The following is a 19,208-nucleotide window of genomic DNA, read 5'->3' on the forward strand; positions in this document are numbered from 1 at the left end:
GCTATCTCTCTGATGGATTTTTTCTTTTTTTTCAGCCTCAGGATGTTCTGCTTCACCTCAATTGAGAGTTCCTTAAACCGCATGTTGTCTGGTCACAGCAACAACTTCCAAATGCAAAACCACACACCTGTAATCAACCCCAGACCTTTTAACTACTTCATTGATTACAGGTTAACGAGGGAGACACCTTCAGAGTTAATTGCAGCCCTTAGAGTCCCTTGTCCAATTACTTTTGGTCCCTTGAAAAAGAGGAGGCTATGCATTACAGAGCTATGATTCCTAAACCCTTTCTCCGATTTGGATGTGAAAACTCTCATATTGCAGCTGGGAGTGTGCACTTTCAGCCCATATTATATATATAATTGTATTTCTGAACATGTTTTTGTAAACAGCTAAAATAACAAAACTTGTGTCACTGTCCAAATATTTCTGGACCTAACTGTATTTTGAGATTTTTTATTTTTTTTTTAAATGTCTTTGAATGCAAATCAATGGAAATATGTGGCCTATCCTTATCCCTGAAATAACGTTATGCATCCTGCACCCAATTTTAATGAAAACTGTAGTTTCAACAAACTTTCTAAAAAAAAATTACCGTAAATAAAAAAAAACTATAATTCATCTTGTCAGAAAAATCAGCTTTCGTTCCCAGTTTTTAGACAGTTCTTCTTCTCACCCTCTGTCTCCTAAACTCACCATTCACACTAAAAAAAAACAAGCTCAAATTCATCTTGCTCAGACAGGACCGATTGTCAGCTCATTCTGGGGTCATGGAAAACAATCAACTATACTTTTATAGAAAGAGAAGGGGAGAAGGAGAGAGGGGCAGAGTGAGGAAACAGCCAGAGGAAGACTGTCACACTGTACAAAGGCTAGTACAAAAGGTTTATCTCCACCTACTGTCGACAGTGGGAGCAGATAAGGGGGGTCCTTAATAAGCATTGGGCAATCCTTCAAACGGAGCCTTCCCTTGAGGGATATCTGCCTGACCGCCCCATGATGACAGCGAGAAGAGGTAGGAGTCTTAAGGATTTGTTGGTTCACAGCCACTATGTGGCGAGGACTCCCCCTCTTTTCGGATGTGGCCCACAACGAGTTGGCTGCTACCCATGTGGCAGTTGTCGGGGATGCAAGAACATCGTTAGGGCCACTACATTTTGCTCTGCTGACGGCCTGAGAGAGTATTCGATCCGAGTCTATATTTCTTGCAACACATCTGGCGTAATATATTACGCTACATGTGGTTGTGACAAAATATACATCGGATTAACCTCTCGGGAACTTCGCATCCGTACGAGAGAACATGTACGTGATATTGTGGCCGCCAAAGAGGTTACCAACCCGGAGACTCTCAAGACAATCCCCCGTCACTTCAGGGAGTTTCACAATTGTGATCCAATCTCCCTGAAGGTTCGTGGGATTGACCGGGTGCATCTTGGTATCCGTGGTGGAGATTTGAAAAAACGTCTTGCACAGGTGGAGTGCCGATGGATTTTTACACTCGGTACCATGTCCCCAAGAGGACTTAATGAACGTCTCACTTTTGTCCCTTTCTTGTAATCCGTTGTTTGTCCTGGATAATAATTACCATTGTAACTTCCGGCTTTTTTGTTGTCCGGAGTCTTGGACCTTGATATGCTGGCCTTTAATGGTAATTGCTACCCCTTGGCAGTTGTATTTATGAGTTTTAGACTTGGTATCAATAGGATAATTGGTCCTTTTGTGCGGTTCTGTTTTCTCAATTTTAACAGTGTTTTTTTGTTTTCTTTAGCCTGGGTCCTACCCCTCCTATGTCTTAAGCCCCTACAGTCTTGGGACACCTCCTGCGGAAGATGTCAATTTTTTACCAACCTTATTGAGACATGGAGTGTCCGTGACGTCGGATCAATTTAAATATATTCATGTCTTACCACAATTTAAATATATACATGTCTTACCACAATTATGTAACGGATATATTTCTATCTATGTATACATGTGGTCATTATATATGTGACGCCTTATTTCTGAATATGTATTCTCATTGTTTATGCATGTATGCGCATTATTTATATATATTATCGCTGCATATGTGGTTGTGAATATGTGAGAGTGGCCGGTATCATTCTCCTCCCTGTCTCTTCACGCATCTTCTGCTTACTTTACGTCCCTTTTTTATCTATCTATTCTTACTAGGGTATATCGCGACTTTTTTGCGGAAGGTTCTTATAACTGACCTCCCGTCCTTCTTACAACTGTGGGCATTTTTTGCCCTGTTTATAAATGGATGGTCTGGCGCCTTTTACTAAGGCGGACTCACCCGATGACGTGTTAGAGGGACGTCTTTACCTCCTGACGCGGCCGCGGTTGGCGTCCTTAGCAGCGGAATTCCGGAAGTGCTGTGACGTCACAGGAAGTTTTCTTCCCTCCGGCTTCCGCTGCTGAGGATCCAGTGCGGCGCGGTTCGCTATACCCCGGTTTTTATGATTAACCTAATGAGGGGGCGTTTGTCGATTGGGGTTGGACCCTATATAAGATTTACTCCTGCACTATTTTTAGTCGTCCCCCGACGAAGCACACGGAGCGAAACACGTGTTGGGACGTTGGTCCCCACGTGTTACCCTGGCCCTCGGCGTCATATTCTCCTGGTAGGTCGCTCTGCCCTTGGCTATTATCTGTTTTTGGCCTCTTTGGCCAGCTTTACTCTTTTTGAGCTTTGTCTGCCTGGTGTTATTAATTATGGTAATATAAGAGAGAAAAAAGAGTAGGCGAAGAGCACTCAACTCATCAAATAGAATCAAAAGTATATGTAGAAAAATTTATTGAAAACATGAAAGTGCAAAACACCATTAAAATCACTTAAAAACATACAAGGACACCTGTCCCATGGACCCAGTAATGAGGCAATTATTGCCTACAACAATCACATACATGCATGATAACACAGAATGTAAAAGGCAAATATAGATGGTAAGGCCTGAGAGAACCTGAATAGTCTTCCTGAAAGGGGCAGTTTGCCCTAGGAAAAACAAGACTATAATAAGTCACCACACAGATAGGTCCAGAGGGAATAAACTTACAAAGTAGAGGCAAAAATCAAGCCATATTAAGGTGCCAGATAAATGACCACCAACCCTACGCGTGTCGCCCTACCAACAGGGCTTCATCAGGGGAAGGTAATGGACGGAGACAGAAATGCACACATATAAATACAAAAGCAATTTAAGAAAATCAAATACCGGTGTTTTGTGCTCGAAGTAAGCTGTGCGTACAGCTGACACGCCGGGCGGAAGTGGCCGCAGAACCGGAAGTGCATCAGCGTGTAAGGGGAAATTTCTTCCCCCATCGCGCCGAAAATACACGAATGCGCATGCGCGATGAAAACACCATGCAAACAAATGAAGCAGCAGTGCGCAAGCGCCCATACAGCAGACAGCTCCAAGATCAGATATGCGCTAGCGCTTAGATCGTAGGTGCACCATAGACCAAGTACGCAATTAGCATAGAACAATAAGGAAGAGCGATGTTATAAACAAGAGGAGCAACATTAAAGACAGAATATAACTGTCAAAAGTAGCACAGTACTTATCAATGAGGGAAGAAAAACGCATATACATAAATAAATAAGATTCATAGACAAAATTCAAAAGCAGGAGAATCTACAAATTACAGTTATGAGCTGGTCCATGGGACAGGTATAGGCATACATGTAACAACACCCAAGTACACTCAAATGGGAATATCACAGAGGTGACGAAATAAGGGCAAAAAGGAAAACCCGGCAATACAATTATACATCCATATAGCATTTCAGGGAGAACATAAGAAAAAAACCCCCCGGCCTGACACATAGTACATATATGCATGAATAATAATGCTGAAGATAACATAATTGTACAATTTAACATCATGAATCACAGAGCATAAGAAGAAAACCCCCCGGCCTGACACATAGTACGTATATGCATGAATAATAATGCTGAAGATAACATAATTGTACAATTTAACATCATGAATCACAGAGCATAGGTGGAAAATTTAGAGCAAGGATCCAAGCTGGCAAATATGGTCCAAAGATGAGACACTTTGTGTTGATGGTCATCCATTCAAATGTCCATGGAAAAATAGTGCCACAGAAGAACAACAGCCAATGAGGAATTCTCTGTAATCCAGAAAAAACTATGTCATGCCACCGAAATAACTATGTCCGTATATCTGGACCCTGAAAGAGCAAAAAAAGGGAGAGTACAAATAGTAAGCTGGCCTAGGGAACCAGAGACAGCCTTCAGCCAAGGAAGCCGGTGAAGAGCAACTCCTCATTCAAGCCCGCCGGAGAAACCGTGTTAAGGCCCCAAATCCAACGTGACTCCAATTGTAGGAGCCGTTTAGTGGAGTCACCACCCCTGATGTTTAGTTTAAGGCGTTCTAAACCCACCACCCGTAATCCCCTTGGGCTCCCCCCATGATGAGATAAGAAATGGGAAGCCACAGAGGTGAGTTTCTTACCCTTCCGTAGGTCACCCGCCGCCAAGTTGATGGTGGAAACATGCTTCTGAATTCGTTTCTTGAGTTCTTGAGTGGTTTCTCCCACATAAAGCCTGTTGCATGGACAAATTATCAAATAAATCACGCAAGTTGTTTTACAGTTAACAAACCCTTTCAACTTATGCTGGCTCCCAGTGGTGGGGTGCAAAAAGATGTCCCGCACCGGCTGCATGTAGGGACACACATTGCACTCCCCACAAGGATAGGAGCCAGCATAAACGAAGCCATGTCCAAGACGATGGGTGGGTCTGATAAAATGGCTGCTAACCAATTTATCACTCAAATTAGGCGCTCTCTTAGCCGTTATAGAAGGCCTTTCCCCAATCAAATCAGAAATTCGTGGATCAATTTTAAGGACCTTCCAATGATCCGATATAATCTTACCAAATCTATCCCACTGATTGTGAAAATTAGTGGTAAGCCGAATTTGGTGATCCTCAGGTCGTCTTCTTGGGGTAAGAAGGGATTCTTGAGTATGTGATCTAGCCCGTTTAAGAGCTTTAGACAAAGAGCTTTTAGGGTAACCCCGTTGGGTAAACCGGAAGGTGAGATCCTTCGCCTGTGCTTGAAAGGTGCTGTCATCCGTGCAATTTCTTCTTGCCCTCAGATACTGACCAACTGGTATGCCAAGCTTGAGATGACGAGGATGGAAGCTGGAAAATTGTAAAAGCCTGTTGGTCGCGGTTGGCTTGCGATATAAATCGGTGTGTAGATGTTGGTCAACCACAGTTAGAGATAAATCCAGAAAAGTACCACCTGTCAATGAAATACAGGAGGTAAGAAATATATTCAGAGAGTTGTTGTTAAGAGACGTGATGAAGTCCCTACAATCCACTTCTGACCCATTCCAGAGAAACATCACGTCATCGATAAACCTGAACCAACCAATGACATGATTGATGAAGGGAGCAGATGGGTAGACAAGAGTTTCCTCCCACCACCCAAGAAAAAGATTAGCCACCGAGGGTGCACAACGAGCACCCATTGCCACACCAGATATTTGCCGGTAGAACGTCCCATCAAAGGTAAAGTAGTTGTGTGAGAGAATAAATTGTAAGAGATCAATCAAAAATGAATCATGAAACCTATCTGCATGTTCCTTTTGATGTAAAAAGAAGCCCACTGCTTGGAGACAGTCCTGATGTGAAATGTTCGAATAAAGGGATTCCACATCACAAGTGACAACAAAAGTGCCCTCCGGGAGGACAATATCCTTAGTATTTGTGATGAAGTGAGTGGAATCCCTTAAATAAGAAGAAAGGGACTGCACCAGGGGCTGTAAAAAGAACTCCAGATAGGAACATGCCTTCTCACACAAACTACCCATACCTGAAACGATGGGGCGGCCAGGTGGCTGATGCAGGTCTTTGTGCACCTTAGGCAATAGGTAGAAAGTCGCGATAATCGGTTTGGGCACCCAGATGAAATCCTTTTCTTTCTTGGTGATAATCCTCATATCCAAGGCGGATTCAAGCAACCGATCCAATTTCTTCTGGACCATCAACTTGGCGGCGGGTGACCTACGGAAGGGTAAGAAACTCACCTCTGTGGCTTCCCATTTCTTATCTCATCATGGGGGGAGCCCAAGGGGATTACGGGTGGTGGGTTTAGAACGCCTTAAACTAAACATCAGGGGTGGTGACTCCACTAAACGGCTCCTACAATTGCAGTCACGTTGGATTTGGGGCCTTAACACGGTTTCTCCGGCGGGCTTGAATGAGGAGTTGCTCTTCACCGGCTTCCTTGGCTGAAGGCTGTCTCTGGTTCCCTAGGCCAGCTTACTATTTGTACTCTCCCTTTTTTTGCTCTTTCAGGGTCCAGATATACGGACATAGTTATTTCGGTGGCATGACATAGTTTTTTCTGGATTACAGAGAATTCCTCATTGGCTGTTGTTCTTCTGTGGCACTATTTTTCCATGGACATTTGAATGGATGACCATCAACACAAAGTGTCTCATCTTTGGACCATATTTGCCAGCTTGGATCCTTGCTCTAAATTTTCCACCTATGCTCTGTGATTCATGATGTTAAATTGTACAATTATGTTATCTTCAGCATTATTATTCATGCATATACGTACTATGTGTCAGGCCGGGGGGTTTTCTTCTTATGCTCTGTGATTCATGATGTTAAATTGTACAATTATGTTATCTTCAGCATTATTATTCATGCATATATGTACTATGTGTCAGGCCGGGGGGTTTTTTTCTTATGTTCTCCCTGAAATGCTATATGGATGTATAATTGTATTGCCGGGTTTTCCTTTTTGCCCTTATTTCGTCACCTCTGTGATATTCCCATTTGAGTGTACTTGGGTGTTGTTACATGTATGCCTATACCTGTCCCATGGACCAGCTCATAACTGTAATTTGTAGATTCTCCTGCTTTTGAATTTTGTCTATGAATCTTATTTATTTATGTATATGCGTTTTTCTTCCCTCATTGATAAGTACTGTGCTACTTTTGACAGTTATATTCTGTCTTTAATGTTGCTCCTCTTGTTTATAACATCGCTCTTCCTTATTGTTCTATGCTAATTGCGTACTTGGTCTATGGTGCACCTACGATCTAAGCGCTAGCGCATATCTGATCTTGGAGCTGTCTGCTGTATGGGCGCTTGCGCACTGCTGCTTCATTTGTTTGCATGGTGTTTTCATCGCGCATGCGCATTCGTGTATTTTCGGCGCGATGGGGGAAGAAATTTCCCCTTACACGCTGATGCACTTCCGGTTCTGCGGCCACTTCCGCCCGGCGTGTCAGCTGTACGCACAGCTTACTTCGAGCACAAAACACCGGTATTTGATTTTCTTAAATTGCTTTTGTATTTATATGTGTGCATTTCTGTCTCCGTCCATTACCTTCCCCTGATGAAGCCCTGTTGGTAGGGCGACACGCGTAGGGTTGGTGGTCATTTATCTGGCACCTTAATATGGCTTGATTTTTGCCTCTACTTTGTAAGTTTATTCCCTCTGGACCTATCTGTGTGGTGACTTATTATAGTCTTGTTTTTCCTAGGGCAAACTGCCCCTTTCAGGAAGACTATTCAGGTTCTCTCAGGCCTTACCATCTATATTTGCCTTTTACATTCTGTGTTATCATGCATGTATGTGATTGTTGTAGGCAATAATTGCCTCATTACTGGGTCCATGGGACAGGTGTCCTTGTATGTTTTTAAGTGATTTTAATGGTGTTTTGCACTTTCATGTTTTCAATAAATTTTTCTACATATACTTTTGATTCTATTTGATGAGTTGAGTGCTCTTCGCCTACTCTTTTTTCTCTCTTATATTGCTCTTTGTAGGCTTTGCACCCTCTTTTGTTGTGCTATTTTGCTATTATAAACAGCAGTGCAGCCTTGCTCTTACATTTATTATTAATTATGGTATGACTGCCGTTACTCAGTAGAGACTTGTTCTCCTGAATGAATGCCTGGGACACGTGGGGTTTTCCCCTCCAGCACCATTCCCTTGGTCCTATATTTATTTATGTATGCCTACAATTGATTCCCCTACAGCATTTATAATAAAATAATTATATTTTCATAATATGGCTTGTGTGGGTACATCTGCTATCTGGCAAAATGAAAGACTCTTTCTTCTTGGTTTCATTCATTGGTAGAGTTGTTGCCATTTTAATTATTAAGTGGCCCTCTTTTGATTTATTTCAGTGTTACTGTGGTTCCACAGATTATTCTCAGGGTCCTATGGATCTGAAAGCCCGCGAAAAAGCGTGGGAGACACAATTGGACCGGGTGTTTGAAGTTGGCGGGGATGATTTACCATCTTTGAGTTCCAGAACCGCCCTGGAACATATGAACAATCTAAAGTCTATGCTCAATAGAAAAACACGCCTTTGGTGGAACGTGGCCTTTATGAAGAGGTATTTGGACAGAGGGCTGGTTCCGAGGGGATTGAGGGTCAGGATCTTTCCCTCCTTTACTGTCTCTGATGAGAATATTAAAACTCAATGGGAGGAGGGCGCGGCAGGCTGTTCTAAAGTCTTCATGCGGCTACTCATAGAATTAAATGAGAAATCTATCTGTGAGTTAGAGACAGAGATAGGGGAGACCCAGGCCCTCCTTTCCTCGGAGCTGACCCCTGAGGAGTTGTCCAAGTACCATGAATCTTTGGATAAGGAGTTCTCCAAATGGGAGAAAGAAATCCTGAACACCAAAACAAAAAAGTACCAACGGGATGTTATGGATTATAAAAACGGCCAAGTATTTCGGTGGAGAGGGGTATCACAACCTAGAAAGAAACACCATCTCTCTATGACGTCAGTATCAGCATCATCACTCTCCTCACTAGATGAGGAGTCTACATCTGACAAAACACGGAACATAAGACCCAATACTAGAGCCACCAATGTCCGTAACAGACAAGGTCCTGGTTTGGGTGGTGGACGTGGGACTCTTCCTCCAGCTCAGAAGAAAGGGACGGATCAGCATCTAGAGGTAATTAATCTTTCTAAACATGTCCTTACTCCCTCTCAGATTGAAGTCCTGAAACTAGGACTTTCATTTGTGCCAGAGGCTAATTTTAATCTTTTTGTAGTGATTAAAGATCTTCACCTATTTCTACGGAAATTGGTGCTACATAAATTACACCATAGGAAAACCTCAGATGTATCTTCACTGTCCACCCTTGAAGAGGAGGCTATTGCCACCCTGGAGGAACTGGAGGCAGAGTCCACCCACCACCCACCAGGTAATTTTCCACAACACACCACATTAAGATCTACCACATTTCCGCCTCTGTCATTATGTCCCCCGATTCAAATCTTTGGGGAATTGGTTACAAGAGACATACGACGTATTTCTTTTAAGGGCGGTAATAATAACTTGACAAGACAGCAACAATCCGCACTCAGAGAACTTCAGTCTCTTGAGGATGTGGTTGTCAAACCCGCCGACAAAGGCGGTAATGTGGTAATATGGCCGGTGGAATTATATGAGAGGGAGGCATGGCGGCAACTAAGAGATCGAGATGCTTATGAATCTCTCCACCATAATCCTATACGTGGCTACACCAATGACCTAGAGGTGATTCTATTACGGGCTTTTGAGGAGGGAATTATCCCGAAGAAAATAGACGAGGGTCTCTTAGTCAAAACTCCAGTGGTTCCAACGTTTTACCTCCTCCCCAAGGTCCATAAAAACCCGAAGGTACCTCCTGGACGTCCTATTGTCTCTGGCATGGGGGGGCTTTGTGATGTTACTTGCAAATTTATCGAACATTATTTGCACCCACTTGTGGAGACATTGCCCTCCCATGTCAGGGACACTTCAGACGTTCTTAGGAGACTAGAGGGTCTGACCTTGGAGGAGGGGGTATCACTAGTGACCATGGATGTTGAGGCCCTCTACTCTAGTATCGATCACCGCGATGGACTTATGGCCGCCCAGTTCTTTTTGGACTCTAGTAATTTGGATCAATCTCTGTCCGGTCTGATTATGGAGTTGTTGGAGTTTGTGTTGACGCACAATTTCTTCGTTTTTCGGGACCGGTTCTTCCTCCAGCGGCGCGGCACTGCGATGGGGGCGGCTTGCGCGCCGTCCTACGCAAACCTCTTTCTCGGTTTTTGGGAGAGGGAGGTTTTCGGGGGCGGCGTGCCGGCGAGCTCCCATGCGCAGTGCTGGCTCCGCTATATAGACGACATCCTTGTCGTCTGGGGAGGAACCGGCCCTGAACTGGAGGATTTTGTGCGTCGACTCAACTCCAACGACCGGAACATCTTCTTGACCCATCAGATCGGACAGAGATCCATTGACTTTTTAGACATCAAGATATCTATAGAGCTGGGCGGAGCAGTGTCCACTACCATCTTCCGTAAGTCCACCGCGGTTAATTCCCTCCTCCATGCCACTTCGGGACACCCTAGGTCAACGGTGGATGCCATTCCTACTGGCCAATTCCTGCGGTTGCGTAGATTATGCTCCTCGGGTAATGCCTTTGAGACTGAATCTAGTGATATGAGGGAGAGATTTATAAGCAGGGGATACAGTAATAGATCCATCAAACGTGGATACCAGCGGGCCAAGTCCTCTAATCGCGATCAATTACTGTCCGGAAGAGCTCCAACGGTGAAGCCAACTGGTTGTGTGGCTAGGTTTATCTCCACCTACTGTCGACAGTGGGAGCAGATAAGGGGGGTCCTTAATAAGCATTGGGCAATCCTTCAAACGGAGCCTTCCCTTGAGGGATATCTGCCTGACCGCCCCATGATGACAGCGAGAAGAGGTAGGAGTCTTAAGGATTTGTTGGTTCACAGCCACTATGTGGCGAGGACTCCCCCTCTTTTCGGATGTGGCCCACAACGAGTTGGCTGCTACCCATGTGGCAGTTGTCGGGGATGCAAGAACATCGTTAGGGCCACTACATTTTGCTCTGCTGACGGCCTGAGAGAGTATTCGATCCGAGTCTATATTTCTTGTAACACATCTGGCGTAATATATTACGCTACATGTGGTTGTGACAAAATATACATCGGATTAACCTCTCGGGAACTTCGCATCCGTACGAGAGAACATGTACGTGATATTGTGGCCGCCAAAGAGGTTACCAACCCGGAGACTCTCAAGACAATCCCCCGTCACTTCAGGGAGTTTCACAATTGTGATCCAATCTCCCTGAAGGTTCGTGGGATTGACCGGGTGCATCTTGGTATCCGTGGTGGAGATTTGAAAAAACGTCTTGCACAGGTGGAGTGCCGATGGATTTTTACACTCGGTACCATGTCCCCAAGAGGACTTAATGAACGTCTCACTTTTGTCCCTTTCTTGTAATCCGTTGTTTGTCCTGGATAATAATTACCATTGTAACTTCCGGCTTTTTTGTTGTCCGGAGTCTTGGACCTTGATATGCTGGCCTTTAATGGTAATTGCTACCCCTTGGCAGTTGTATTTATGAGTTTTAGACTTGGTATCAATAGGATAATTGGTCCTTTTGTGCGGTTCTGTTTTCTCAATTTTAACAGTGTTTTTTTGTTTTCTTTAGCCTGGGTCCTACCCCTCCTATGTCTTAAGCCCCTACAGTCTTGGGACACCTCCTGCGGAAGATGTCAATTTTTTACCAACCTTATTGAGACATGGAGTGTCCGTGACGTCGGATCAATTTAAATATATTCATGTCTTACCACAATTTAAATATATACATGTCTTACCACAATTATGTAACGGATATATTTCTATCTATGTATACATGTGGTCATTATATATGTGACGCCTTATTTCTGAATATGTATTCTCATTGTTTATGCATGTATGCGCATTATTTATATATATTATCGCTGCATATGTGGTTGTGAATATGTGAGAGTGGCCGGTATCATTCTCCTCCCTGTCTCTTCACGCATCTTCTGCTTACTTTACGTCCCTTTTTTATCTATCTATTCTTACTAGGGTATATCGCGACTTTTTTGCGGAAGGTTCCTATAACTGACCTCCCGTCCTTCTTCAACTGTGGGCATTTTTTGCCCTGTTTATAAATGGATGGTCTGGCGCCTTTTACTAAGGCGGACTCACCCGATGACGTGTTAGAGGGACGTCTTTACCTCCTGACGCGGCCGCGGTTGGCGTCCTTAGCAGCGGAATTCCGGAAGTGCTGTGACGTCACAGGAAGTTTTCTTCCCTCCGGCTTCCGCTGCTGAGGATCCAGTGCGGCGCGGTTCGCTATACCCCGGTTTTTATGATTAACCTAATGAGGGGCCGTTTGTCGATTGGGGTTGGACCCTATATAAGATTTACTCCTGCACTATTTTTAGTCGTCCCCCGACGAAGCACACGGAGCGAAACACGTGTTGGGACGTTGGTCCCCACGTGTTACCCTGGCCCTCGGCGTCATATTCTCCTGGTAGGTCGCTCTGCCCTTGGCTATTATCTGTTTTTGGCCTCTTTGGCCAGCTTTACTCTTTTTGAGCTTTGTCTGCCTGGTGTTATTAATTATGGTATGACTGCCGTTACTCAGTAGAGACTTGTTCTCCTGAATGAATGCCTGGGACACGTGGGGTTTTCCCCTCCAGCACCATTCCCTTGGTCCTATATTTATTTATGTATGCCTACAATTGATTCCCCTACAGCATTTATAATAAAATAATTATATTTTCATAATATGGCTTGTGTGGGTACATCTGCTATCTGGCAAAATGAAAGACTCTTTCTTCTTGGTTTCAAAGGCTAGTAAGACGCAGTAAAGCGTAATACCCACTATGTGGCAGCAGAGTAGTGAAGGAGAGACAAAGAAACACTGTAACGGAAAGGCAGCTGAAGTACAGCAGAGTAACTTCAGCAGGCAGTTAACAGATGAACCACCAGGGGGCAATAGCGTAGTCAAACAGTCATGGTCTAGCCAGGAGAGTCAAGTTACAGCATTGGGAGTATCACAATCAAGTCAGAAAACAGAATCGAGTCGGAAGTCGGAAGATCAGGTATGCAGAGGGAAACACAAACAACAGACAGGAGAGGGAAGTCAGGGACCAGGACAGGCAGATGAATAGGGGAAGGTCAAAGTCAGGACACAGTAGCAGGGAGACAGAACAGATCAGGAACACTCACCAGAACCAGTATACAAGCTGCAAGGCAGAAATAACTCTGGCACTGAGCCATAGGTAGAGAGGCAATATATAGCGTCCTGGGATCCAGAACGAGGCAGGGGAAGTTAACGCCTGACATGACCAAGCCAGAATTATGACAAAGACACAGTAGGACCATGCTGAGATTTCTAACACAACTTTTATTTGAATCCTGGTCAAGTCATATCTATACTGATCAATACGGTTGATAATGCTCTCCATGCTATTGTTACATGTCCCTGTGTTCTAAAAAAAGGAGTGAAAACCAGAATCCATTCCTGTGTGCTATAATAAATATATATGGCAGAGGTGATAGCAGCTCGTCTTGTTCCACCAGCTCAGAGTGGACGGCAAATTAGTGATGGCGTCCAAAGAAGGGAAAACTAGTGAAAATGCAGATACAAGTCATATTATAGCCACAAATAGTATTAGTCCTCATGTACACACATGTGCACACATGACAGTTTATTCTAAAAAGTTACTTGACTGTATAGCTTGTTGATCACCCTTCACTACGCATTCTTGTATATAATATTCTTTAAGAATCTCCTATACCCAGATTCATCTATCAGACTGACGAGTAGTAAAACATGATCCACTCCAGAGAACTACTACAGGGGCAGTAAGCTTTAACCCCTTTACAACCAAAGACGTACATATAGGTCCTTGGCCGTGTCTGTCCCAAGCCCACATTATTCTATGCATACATCTGCTGATCTGATCAGCAAATGTGCAGCTAACAGGCACGGGTGGACCTCCGAGCCACCCGTGCCTGTTAACCCTTTAGAACATGCTGTCGATCTAACACTGATCTAACAAATGCCATCATGGAGCGTCAATAGGTTGCTATGGCAGAGTGGGGTCAGATGATGACCCCTGTCACTGTCATGACTTGTTCCCTGTGAAATGCTGAAGCATCACTCTGATCAGCAGAAATGATCAGACAGTGCAGGCATAAAGTTCCCTAAAAATTGTAAAAAAACGTTTTTAATGTAGGAACCCCCCACAAATGTTCAAATCACTCACCTTTTGCTCCATTGACAATAAAAAACAAAAACATATACTGTATTTGGTATTGCTGAAATCAGAAATGCACGATCAAAATATAAAATGAATTCATCTGATTGGTAAAGGGCGTAGAGAGTTAAAAAAAAAAACCAATACGCCAGAATTACGGTTATTTTGGTCACTGCAACATTGCATTAAAATGCAATAACAGTTGATCAAAACAGTGCTTTTACACAAAATTTGTAGTATTAAAAATGTCAGCTGAAGACACAACGAATAATGTGTCACTGAGTCCCAGATGCTAAAAAATGAGAATGCTACAGGTCTCAAAAAATGGTGTTAAAAGCACAATTCTTTTCTTGAGAAATTTCAGAATTTTTTCACACTTAGGTAAAATTAAAACTATACATGTTTGCCATCTATGAACTCGTACTGACCTGGGGAATCATAATGCCAGCTCAGTTTTACCATTTATTGAAAATGCTAAATAAAAAAAACAAAAACCAGTTGTGCAATTGCACTTTTTTTTGCAGTTTCACTGTACTTGTATTTTTTTTTTCATTTTTCACTACAATATGGGGCAAAATGAATTGTGTAGTTCAAAAGCACAACTCATGTCGCAAAAGACAAGTCCTCACATTGCTATTTTGATGAAAAATAAAAAAGTTATGGCTGTTGGAAGAAGGAGAGGATAAAACAAAAACAGAAAAACCAAGGGTGTAGAGCCAAGGGTGTACAGCAGAGGTGGGCACATTCAAGGGGACCGCAGTACTCGGGCGGCAGCCATGGTTGTTGGCTGCTGGCCCTTTAAATGACAATGTGAGTTGCGCGTACAATTATGTATCCAGCGTGCTGACGACGTACTTTGTGGGCGGCGTAAGCTCAAGATATGCTGCGTTCCCATCCCACAGAAGAAGAGGAGCAGCAGGTTTACTGGCCTCCCTGCTGTACCTGCCTTCCGCTGCTATGAGCCTCCTGCCGTGCCTGCCTCCCGCTGCTGTGAGCCTCCTGTTGTACTTGCCTCCTCCTGCTGTGAGCCTCCTGCTGTGCCTGCCTCCCACTGCTGTAAGCCTTCTGCCTCCCTGCTGTACCTGAATCCCGCTGCTGTGAGCCTCCTGCCTCACGCTGCTGTGAGCCTCCTGCCTCCTGTTGCTGTCAGGCTCCTGCTTCCTGCTGCTGTGAGCCTCCTGCCTTCCGCTGCTGTGAGCCTCCTGCTAGCTGCTGCTATGAGCTTCCTGCCTCCTTTTGCTGTGAGCCTCCTGCCTCCCGCTGCTGTGAGCCTTCCACTGCTGTGAGCCTTCTGCCTCCCAGTGCTGTGAGCCTCCTGCCCCTGGTGCTGTGAACCTCCTGGTGCTGTGAGCGTCATGCCTACTGCTGCTGTGAGCCTCCTGCCTCCCACTGCTGTGAGCCTCCTGTCTCCTGGTGCTGTGAGCCTCTTTCCTCCCACTGCTGTGATCCTCCTGCCAGCTTCTGCTGTAAGCCTCCTACTGCTGTGAGCTTCATGCCTTCCACTACTGTGAGCTTTCCAGTGCTGTGAGCCTCTTGCCTCTCAGTGATATGAGCCTCCCGCCTCCCATTGCTGTCAGCCTTCTGCTTCCTGCTGCTGTGAGCCTCCTGCCTCACACTCCTGTGAGCCTCCTGCCTCCCGCTGCTGTTATTCTCCTGCCAGCTGCTGCTGTGAGCCTTCTGCTTCCTGCTGCTGTGAGCCTCCTGCCTCCCGGTGCTGTGAGCCTCCTACCTCCTGCTGCTGTGAGCCTCCTGCCAGCTGCTGCTATGAGCCTCCTGAATCCTTTTGCTGTGAGCCTTCTGCCTCCCACTACTGTCAGCTTTCCAGTGCTGTGAGCCTCTTGCCTCTCAGTGCTATGAGCCTCCTGCCTCCCGTTGCTGTCAGCCTATTGCTTCCTGCTGCTGTGAGCTCCTGCCTCCCACTACTGTGAGCCTCCTACCTCCCGCTGCTGTTATTCTCCTGCCAGCTGCTGCTGTGAGCCTTCTGCTTCCCGGTGCTGTGAGCCTCCTACCTCCCGCTGCTGTGAGTCTCCTGCCAGCTGCTGCTATGAGCCTCCTGCCTCCTTTTGCTGTGAGAATTCTGCCTCCCGCTGCTGTGAGCCTTCCACTGCTGTGAGCCTCCTGCCTCCCAGTGCTGTGAGCCTCCTGCCCCCTGGTGCTGTGAGCCTCCTGGTGCTGTGAGCCCCCTGCTGCTGTGAGCCTCCTGCCTACCGCTGCTGTGAGCCTCCTGCCTCCCACTGCTGTGAGCCTCCTGCCCCCTGGTGCTGTGAGCCTCCTGGTGCTGTGAGCCCCCTGCTGCTGTGAGCCTCTTTCCTCCCGCTGCTGTGATCCTCCTGCCAGCTTCTGCTGTGAGCCTCCTGCTGCTGTGAGCCTCATGCCTCCCACTACTGTGAGCCTTCCAGTGCTGTGAGCCTCTTGCCTCTCAGCGCTATGACCCTCCTGCCTCCCGTTGCTGTCAGCCTCCTGTTTCCTGCTGCTGTAAGCCTCCTGCCTCCCACTCGTGTGAGCCTCCTGCCTCCCGCTGCTGTTATTCTCCTACCAGCTGCTGCTGTGAGCCTTCTGCTTCCCGCTGCTGTGAGCCTCCTGTCTCCCGGTGCTGTGAGCCTCCTGCCTCCCACTGCTGTGAGCCTCCTGCCTCCCAGTGCTGTGAGCCTCCTGCCCCCTGGTGCTGTGAGCCTCCTGGTGCTGTGAGCCCCCTGCTGCTGTGAGCCTCCTGCCTACCGCTGCTGTGAGCCTCCTGCTTCCCACTGCTGTGAGCCTCCTGTCTCCCGATGCTGTGAGCCTCTTTCCTCCCACTGCTGTGATCCTCCTGCCAGCTTCTGCTGTGAGCCTCCTACTGCTGTGAGCCTCATGCCTCCCACTACTGTGAGCCTTCCAGTGCTGTGAGCCTCTAGCCTCTCAGTGCTATGAGCCTCCTGCCTCCTGGTGCTGTGAGCCTCCTGGGGTTGTGAACCCCTTACTGCTGTAAGCCTCCTGCCTACCACTGCTGTGAACCTCCTGTCTCCCACTGCTGTGAGCCTCCTGTCTCCCGGTGCTGTGAGCCTCTTTCCTCCTACTGCTGTGATCCTCCTGCCAGCTTCTGCTGCGAGCCTCCTACTGCTGTGAGCCCCATGCCTCCCACTACTGTGAGCCTTCCAGTGCTGTGAGCCTCTTGTCTCTCAGTGCTATGAGCCTCCTGCCTCCCGTTGCTGTCAGCCTCCTGCTTCCTGCTGCTGTGAGCCTCCTGCCTCCCACTCCTGTGAGCCTCCCGCTGCTGTTATTCTCATGCCAGCTGCTTCTGTGAGCCTTCTGCTTACCGCTGCTGTGAGCCTCCTGCCTCCTGGTGCTGTGAGCCTCCTGCCTCCCATTGCTGTGAGCCTCCTGCCAGCTGCTGCTATGAGCCTCCTGCCTTCTTTTGCTGTGAGCCTTCTGCCTCCTGCTGTGAGCCTTCCACTGCTGTGAGCCTCCTGCCTCCCAATGCTGTGAGCCTCCTGCCCCCTGGTGCTGTGAGCCTCCTGGTGTGGTGAGCCCTCTGCTGCCGTGAGCCTCCTGCCTACCACTGCTGTGAGCCTCCTGCCTCCCACTGCTGTGAGCCTCTTGTCTCCTGGTGCTGTGAGCCTCTTTCCTCCCACTGCTGTGATCCTCCTGCCAGCTTCTGCTGTGAGCCTCCTACTGCTGTGAGCCTCATGCCTCCCACTACTGTAAGCTTTCCAGTTGTGTGAGCCTCTTGCCTCTCAGTGCAATGAGCCTCCTGGTGCTGTGAGCCTCCTGCTTTCCACTACTGTGAGCCTACCAGTGCTGTGAGCCTCCTGCCTCTCAGTGCTGTGAGTCTCCTGTCTCCCGGTGCTGTGAGCCTCCTGGTGTTGTGAATCCCTTGCTGCTGTTAGCCTCCTGCCTCCCTCTGCTGTAAGCTTCCTGCCTACCGTGGCTGTGAGCCTCCTGCCTCCTGCTGCTGTGAGCCTCCTGCCTCTCAGTGCTGTGAGCCTTCTGCCTCCTGGTGATGTGAGCCTCCTGCTTTCCACTACTGTGAGCCTACCAGTGCTGTGAGCCTCCTGCCTCTCAGTGCTCACAAGGCTCAGCATCCTCCATCCAATAGTGTATGCAGGAGAGCAGACAGCAGCTGTCGAACTACAAGGCTCAGCATCCTCCTTCCAGGACTGTATGCAGGATTTCTTTGCCCGCCCCCCCCCCCCCCAAACAAAAAAAATGACGTGGGCTTCGCCATATTTTTGTATGCTAGCCGGGTACAGCAGGCAGGTACGGGCTGCCCTCAACCCCCAGCTGCCTATTTGTACCCGGCTGGGAACCAAAAATATAGGGAAGCCCTTTTTTTTTTTAATTATTTCATGAATTTCATGAAATAATTTTAAAAAAAAAAATGACGTGAGCTTCGCCCAATGTTTGAGTCCAGCCGGGTACAACTAGGCAGCTGGGGATTGGAATCCACAGTGCAGGGTGCCCATGCTTTCTGGGCACCCCCGCTGTGAATTGCAGTCCCGCAGCCACCCCAGAAAATGGCGCTTTCATAGAAGCGCTATCTTCTGGCGCTGTATCCAACTCTTCTAGCTGCCCTGATGCCGGGTGGCTCGCTGGGTAATAATGGGGTTAGGGATAGCTGTATAGCTGGCCCTAAGCCCGAAATTCATGGTGTCACGCCAATATTAGACATGGCCACCATGAATTTTTAGTAAAGATAAAAAAAAAACACAACACACAGAAAAATATTTTTATTAGAAATAAAACACAACACAATTAGTGACTCCATCTTTATTGAAATAAAGAACCCCCCTCCGCAGTAATCCTGGGTCAAGGGTCCCGCGCCGTCCAATCCGGATCCAATATCATCTGATCGGTTTGCTGGAAGGCAAAGCGATCAGATGATGTGTCAGGTTCTAGGGGCTGAATCACATCACACATCAGCTGATTGTATAAAAGCCGTTTATACAATCAGCTGATGTATCAGTGCAAAAAAAAAAAAAAAAATACTCACTTATGTGCTGATTACCGGCAGCTCCTGGAGCGATGGGGCGGGAGTCTGATCCTGTCCGATCGCTGCAGCAGCTGCCGGTAATCAGGGATAAAGTCTCCTGACGCATCCGCGGATAGGTGAAGCCGGCCGGC

Source organism: Anomaloglossus baeobatrachus, chromosome 4 (genome assembly GCF_048569485.1).
Source record: "Anomaloglossus baeobatrachus isolate aAnoBae1 chromosome 4, aAnoBae1.hap1, whole genome shotgun sequence".
NCBI classification, from domain to species: domain Eukaryota; kingdom Metazoa; phylum Chordata; class Amphibia; order Anura; family Aromobatidae; genus Anomaloglossus; species Anomaloglossus baeobatrachus.